We start from the raw sequence: 8515 nt of genomic DNA, 5'->3' as shown, positions 1-8515 counted from the left end.
TTCTAACTCGTTACACATTAAGCCCTTGGCTTGAAATTACATATAATACATCAAAAGTAAAACGACAAAACTATGCCCGCCACTAGCCTCCCAGCTATGTCCTTGGAGGTGGCATGCTTCCTGTACCTGAAAATGATATTCCCATATAGGGTGAGCCACAGCCCAGTAGAAATACACTAAACCAACCATGGACAATGACTAAACATTAGCAATTGATAGTTGGTCAACACTGATACAATCACATAAATTACATATTTATGTCAACGACTTACAAGTCCCAATTACTTTTCATTTTCCCTTTTTCAACAGATAAGCATGCTAGCTCTATCATCATTTCCACAGATAAGTATAAAAACTATATCTCACATTCAGATAAGCATAAAAGCTATATCCACAATCTCAACAGATATGTATATCAACAATATCCACAGATGAGCATACAAGCTGTATCTACACTCTACAACAGATATGTATATCAACAATATCCACAGATAAGCATACAAGCTGTATCCACACTTCACAACAGATATGTATATCAACAATATCCACAGATAAGCATACAAGCTGTATCCACACTTCACAAAGATAAGCATATGAGCTCTATCTTCACTTCTCTAGACAAGCATATGAGCTCTGTCTACGGAGTTCATCCCCTATCTCCTCCCAATACCTATCCGGTTTAGAGGTACATCCCCTATCTTCCCCTAAACCGCGGAGTACATCCCCTATCTCCTCCTCTACACATAACGTATATAAACACATTGGTTCTATATACAATCACACAATACATACAATTAATGTATTCTATCAACTGTCAAGTTCCATGACACATTCCATTGATTAGTTTCCGTTTACTTAATCATCATGCATTGTCTACAACAATTCCGACTATCCTCCACCGATAGCCCAAAGCAGTTATTTCTAAACAGAAAATAAATGCACAATGGATATTAAATCAACATTTCATTTCTTCATTCTTCTCAATTAATTGTCCCAATTAATTAAACAATGTAATTAGGTCAATTCCCATAATTACCATTTCAACCCTTAGGTCCCATTTTCATCAATGATTCAACAATCATTCCATTTTTTTCATGTCAAACATGCATCTAGGTTTATTATGAATAAAACCCCAACCTTTGTAAAATTACACAAAAGCCCCAAACTTTCACAAATTTACCAAACCAAGCCCAACATCTCAAAATACCAAAATTTAAAGACAAAACCCATAGAGAGGAGTAGGTTATCCCTACCTCAAATTCGGAGTCCCAAAGGAGAAGACGACAAAACCCAACGTGCTCCAAAACCCGTGATTTTCAGATTAAAATGTAGCCCTCGACGATCAACAACTTTTTTGTAAAGGCCAAAGGTGAACAAATCACTCCTACTAGATCAAAACCTAGAGAGAAGGTAGAGTCTAGAGTGAGAGGCTCAACAATGGTGTTTTGCAAAAAGTAAGAGAGAGAAGAGAAAGTAAAAAGTGATTTGAAAAGTCACAATTTCGGGACTTAAACCCAGTCTCCCGCTCGAGCGTAAAACACTCCGCTCGAGCGGCCACTCACAGACTTCCGCTCGAGCGGCCAACCTCCCGCTCGAGCGCAGAATGCACTCGCCCAGCACTTTTGCAGAACCAGGCCTCCGCTCGAGCGGCCAATCCCACGCTCGAGCGTACAACGCTGCACAGGAAAAAATACTGAAAGGGTGTAATCTCCGCTCGAGCGCCAACACCTCCGCTCGAGCGTACAGGCCAAAATCTGGGCAACTAGTTTTGGTTTCTAAACTCAACCAACTTGAAACAAATCCGCCCAACACATCCTATAACTCAAATACGTAGAAGAAAGGATGTAAACAAGATAATAATCAACTACCAACATCCACGGACACATGTCCGGATCACGGTATAACAAGGGTAAACCCGGGATCGCTATAACCTCCCCCCCTTAAAGAATTTCGCCCCCGAAATTAAACACAAGTTTTTCAAAAACAAGTTTTCCTCCATTTTGAACAATGTTACATTTTAACATTCAACAATTCGACCCATTACCGGTCATCCCATCCCTTTAACAAGAGACATATCACAATATGTAAACAACATATGTATTTTCAACATGCATCAACATTAGGCACTATCCTTCCAATTTCAACAATATATTTAACACATATAATGTCACTTTCAACTTCCATATGAGGCAAGTTCCAAAACATACTTCCAATAACCAAAACATTTTCAGTGTTTCACAACTTAAGACATATATCCAAGCTCTTAAGTTCAACAAAATGTAAAATTTAAACATAAGATTACATATCAACAAACAAGTCCGGATATTTCTCTCGGACTTCTAACTCACGTTCCCAAGTGGCTTCCTCCACTCCGTGATGTTTCCACAAGACTTTCACCAAAGGAATGGTCTTGCCACGCAGGACCTGATCCCGCCTATCCAAGACCCGAACCGGTCTCTCCTCATACGAGGCATCCTCATCTACCTCTAAATCGGTCCAATCCAGCACATGTGATGGATCTGGCTCATACTTCCGAAGCATACTCACATGAAACACGTCATGCACTCCGGACAACTGCGGCGGTAAGGCTAACCGATAAGCAACCTCACCTATCCTCTCAAGGATCTCAAAAGGACCTATAAACCGAGGGGATAACTTCCCACTCTTCCCAAACCTCATCAGGCCTCGTCTAGGTGATATCTTCAGAAAGACATGATCACCTACCTCAAACGCCAAAGGCCTCCTCCTACGGTCGGCATAACTCTTTTGTCGACTCTGGGCTGTAACAAGCCTCCTACGGATAAGCTCAACTTTCTCCGTCGTCTCCCTAACCAACTCCGGACCCAACAAAGGTGCATCACCCACCTCGGCCCAACAAACTGGAGACCTACACGGTCGGCCATACAAGGCCTCAAACGGTGCCATACCGATGCTAGACTGAAAACTGTTGTTGTAGGCAAACTCTACCAATGGCAAGTGCCTCTCCCACGTCCCGCTGAAGTCCAGGACACAACCCCGAAGCATATCCTCGAGGATCTGAATAGTACGCTCGGACTGCCCGTCAGTCTGAGGATGATAAGCCGTACTAAAGGTCAGCTCAGTGCCCAGTGCACTCTGCAAACTCTGCCACAACCTAGCAGTAAAACGAGGATCTCTATCTGAGACGATCGTCACTGGGACCCCGTGCAATCTCACTACATCCCGAATATACAAATCGGCAAGATGATCTACCGAATCTCTCACGCGCATAGAAATAAAGTGCGCCGACTTAGTCAACCGGTCTACAACCACCCAAATAGCATCACTACCCCGCTGAGTCCTCGGAAGACCTACAACGAAGTCCATAGTGACATGCTCCCACTTCCACTCGGCAATAGGCAAGGGTTGCAACAAACCCGCTGGCCTCTGATGCTCGGCCTTCACTTGCTGGCAAGTAAGGCACTTCGATACGAAAACAGCCACATCTCTTTTCATACCCCGCCACCAAAACTGGCGACCCAAATCCTGATACATCTTAGTACCTCCAGGATGCACCGCAAGGCGCGAATGGTGAAATTCTCGGAGTACTTCCTCTCGGCAAGACTCCGGTACAAACAAACGGTCTCGGTATCTCACACTCAGGTCGGGATACACCGTCAAACCCCTCTCAACTTTCCCACTGGAGATCTTCTCTCGGAGGGATTCTACCTCAAGGTCACCTCTCTGTGCCTCTAACACTCTAGTCACAAGTGTAGGCTGCGCAACAACAGAAAACAAGGCCGCAGCCTCAACAGATTCGCCCAGTAGCAAATCAAACTCGCCAAGTGCTCCCAACATCACCCATTCCCGGATGGCTATACAAGCTACATCACTAATGGTTTTCCTACTAAGGGCATCGGCCACAACATTGGCCTTTCCCGGATGATAATGTAACTCAAAATCATAGTCTTCGATGAACTCCATCCATCTTCTCTGCCTCAGATTCAAGTCTCTCTGTGTAAACAGATACTTCAAACTTTTGTGATCCGAGAATACCTCGAACCTCTCACCATAAAGGTAGTGCCTCCAGATTTTCAAGGCAAAAATCACTGCTGCTAACTCTAGGTCGTGTGTGGGGTAATTCTTCTCGTGTATTTTCAACTGACGTGAGCCATAAGCTACCACTTTCCCCTCTTGCATCAACACACAACCCAAACCCTCTCGTGAGGCATCACAATAAACCGCATAACCCAACCCTCTCTCCGGAATAATCAATACCGGAGCGGTGGTCAATCTAACTTTCAACTCTTGGAACGACTTTTCACAAGTCTCACTCCACACAAACTTGATTCCCTTCCGAGTCAGTCTAGTCAACGGTGACGCTAACCTGGAGAAATCTTTCACAAACCGACGGTAATACCCAGCTAATCCCAGAAAACTGCGGATCTCAAACACACTCTTAGGCTGTGCCCAATCTTGCACTGCATCAACCTTGGATGTATCAACAGACACCCCTTCCCCGGATACCACGTGGCCTAAGAATTTGACTTCCCTCAGCCAGAACTCACACTTCCCAAACTTGGCATACAGCCTATGGGCTCTAAGTAACTCAAGCACCACTCTCAAGTGTGCCTCGTGCTCCTCCTCAGAAGACGAATAGATAAGGATGTCGTCCACGAAGACAACCACAAATCGGTCTAAGAACTCCCGGAAAATCCGGTTCATCAAGTCCATAAAGACTGCCGGTGCATTGGTAAGCCCGAATGGCATCACCAGAAACTCATAATGGCCATACCGCGTACGGAATGCCGTCTTAGGAATGTCTTCCTCCCTGACCCTCAACTGATGGTAACCCGATCTCAAGTCTATCTTAGAGAAACAACGGGAACCCTTCAACTGGTCAAACAAATCATCTATACGGGGCATAGGGTACTTATTTTTAACCGTAGCCCGATTCAACTTCCGGTAGTCTATACACAATCTCAAGGCACCATCTTTCTTTTTAACAAAGAGGGCCGGTGCTCCCCACGGTGAAACACTAGGGCGAACAAAGCCCTTATCGAGCAATTCCTGGAGCTGAACTTTCAACTCAACCAACTCTGCTGGAGCAAAACGGTAAGGTGCCATAGAAATCGGCGCCGTACCAGGCACTAAATCAATAGAGAACTCTATCTCTCGGTGAGGTGGCAAACTAACAAGATCTTCGGGAAAAACATCCGAATACTCACAAACCACCCTCGGCAATACATGCTGGGTCTCACCACTCTCACCACTCTCAAAGATAGCAAGTAGACTACTAAGCTCACTTCGCCCTCGCGAATCATACCCCGGTGGCAAAACACTACCAACCCGGTCTCCCAAGAAATGGAACCACTCCCCGCTCAAGGTACTTAATGTAACCCTCTGGCGGTAGCAATCAATAACAGCCCGGTATGACGATAACCAGTCCATACCCAAAATAACATCAAAACCCTTCATGGGCATGACAACAAACGGAAAAGGAAGCCTATAGTCGGCGACCTCTATATCACATCCTCTAACACCCTGTTTCAGAATCAACTCACCACCCAAAGGCGATACCACACAAATAGGAGATGCTAACTGTGCTAACTCCAATTCCAAAACAGATGCAAATGCAGCAGATACAAAAGAATGAGATGCACCCGTGTCTATCAACACATTAGCAACTGAGTTGCAAAACAGAAAAGTACCTCTCACTACTGATGGAGCCGGTACTAAATCCTGCGCGGTAACAGCATACACGCGCCCCGTAGGCCCCTGGTCTACCTGCTCACCTCTCGGAGCAAAAGACTGCTGCACAGACTGGGATGACGAAGCTCCCGGATTGGCCCTCGAGGCCTGCACAGACTGAGCTGGCTGAAAACCCTGCGTCTGCCTAGAACCAGACGCTCCCGAAGTGGCACTCAACTGTGGGCAAAACCTCTTCATGTGCCCAGGTTGTCCACACTGATAACAAGTCAAGAGCTGCCCCCTGCCCAAACTCTGACTCGGCGATCTAGCTGAAGAAGAAGCAGCTCTCTGACCCCCGCCCTTCTGCGGGCAAACCGAAACCTTGTGACCCAACTGGCCACACTTGTAACAAGTGAATTCCCCCTGACTACCTCTCCCGGAGCCTGCACTCGGCACTGGGAAGGTCGATCTAACAACACCACCCTGCGACTGCTGAGGGTTAGAACCCCTCTGCCTCCTGCCATCACTCTGACTATCCTGGCTCCTCTTGGAGCCTCTCTGACCCTCATCCTCCTCCTGCATCATAAGCTCCATATGAGCTGCAGCATCCACTAGGTGTCTATACTCTCGAATATAAGACCCACCAACTCTCAACTTGAGGCCCCGCCTCAACTTCCGCTCAAACTCATAGCAACGGCGTTCCTCAGACGCCACCAGTTCAGGTGCAAACCTAGACAGACTGGTAAAAGTAGCCTCAAACTCGGCCACTGACAAGCCCTGCTGATTAAGCCGGCTAAACTGATCTCTCAGCTTCTCCCTTGCTACTGCAGATAAAAACCTTTCCTGAAAAGCATTCACAAACGCCTCCCAAGTACCACCAACACGAGCTTTCTCGTACTTCCACCATTGACCCGCATCTCCCTTCAGTTGAAAGGATGCCAAGGTCACTTTCAGTGCTCCGTCCTCGATGCCAAGCATCTCAAACGTCTTCGTTGTCTGTTCGAGCCATTCATCTGCCTTAAGCGGCTCTTTAGGATCCCCGATAAACTCGTCCGGATTACACCGGAAGAACTCCCTCTTCAAGAAGGAAGGTCCTGCCTCAGCTGCCTGATTCCCAGCTCTAAGAATACCCAAAGCTCCTGCTATCTCTCTGGCCAAGGCACCCATAGCCTGCTGACCCACTGGCTCGGCCACATTGGCCTGCCCAACTCCCTCCTGCACTGCCGGAATCTCACCCGGTAACGGCGCTTCCTGCCTTGCAGGTCTACCACGCCTAGCACCTCTTCCTCGTCCTGACATCCTAATAAAGGTATCACAGAACGTTAGCACATTCATAGGTGTGCCGAAACTGAACACTCACGTCCTAATGCATGGACAACTGTAATTCACTCCATATAAGCACATAAACACATAAGCACTTACGAATTTCATTTCCGGATAATGATAGTCCCGAGACGTTACTAGAGTTCCGGTTAGAAACAGCATTGATCAAGTGCTTTTCCAACAAGACTCCCAGAAACTCAAGGATCCAATCAACATCCTAGAAATTAAATCCCATACCCACATAGTCACATAAGCATGTTATCAAATAAACACATAGCATATGGTACTACATCTACGTCTCTATCAAGCGAGACAAACCCATTGTGATCCTAATCACTTCCCACGTACCCAAAGTATTCGAACCCGGTACGCTCTGATACCAAGTTGTAACGCCCTCAAAATAATAACATTAAACCCATCAGATAAGACACGCATTTACATATAAACTAACCTCATTCCTTTCGTTCATTAGAATTCCAAGACATAAGTATTACATGTTAACCTCATAACAAAATGCCCTACGGGCTTACAGCTTTCCAAGTTAACACTTGGTTACAACAAAGAGTTCTAACTCGTTACACATTAAGCCCTTGGCTTGAAATTACATATAATACATCAAAAGTAAAACGACAAAACTATGCCCGCCACTAGCCTCCCAGCTATGTCCTTGGAGGTGGCATGCTTCCTGTACCTGAAAATGATATTCCCATATAGGGTGAGCCACAGCCCAGTAGAAATACACTAAACCAACCATGGACAATGACTAAACATTAGCAATTGATAGTTGGTCAACACTGATACAATCACATAAATTACATATTTATGTCAACGACTTACAAGTCCCAATTACTTTTCATTTTCCCTTTTTCAACAGATAAGCATGCTAGCTCTATCATCATTTCCACAGATAAGTATAAAAACTATATCTCACATTCAGATAAGCATAAAAGCTATATCCACAATCTCAACAGATATGTATATCAACAATATCCACAGATGAGCATACAAGCTGTATCTACACTCTACAACAGATATGTATATCAACAATATCCACAGATAAGCATACAAGCTGTATCCACACTTCACAACAGATATGTATATCAACAATATCCACAGATAAGCATACAAGCTGTATCCACACTTCACAAAGATAAGCATATGAGCTCTATCTTCACTTCTCTAGACAAGCATATGAGCTCTGTCTACGGAGTTCATCCCCTATCTCCTCCCAATACCTATCCGGTTTAGAGGTACATCCCCTATCTTCCCCTAAACCGCGGAGTACATCCCCTATCTCCTCCTCTACACATAACGTATATAAACACATTGGTTCTATATACAATCACACAATACATACAATTAATGTATTCTATCAACTGTCAAGTTCCATGACACATTCCATTGATTAGTTTCCGTTTACTTAATCATCATGCATTGTCTACAACAATTCCGACTATCCTCCACCGATAGCCCAAAGCAGTTATTTCTAAATAGAAAATAAATGCACAATGGATATTAAATCAACATTTCATTTCTTCATTCT

This window comes from Camellia sinensis, chromosome 6 (genome assembly GCF_055761805.1).
Source record: "Camellia sinensis isolate YWXY chromosome 6, ASM5576180v1, whole genome shotgun sequence".
In the NCBI taxonomy this organism is placed as follows: domain Eukaryota; kingdom Viridiplantae; phylum Streptophyta; class Magnoliopsida; order Ericales; family Theaceae; genus Camellia; species Camellia sinensis.
This window is presented reverse-complemented; position numbering follows the sequence as displayed.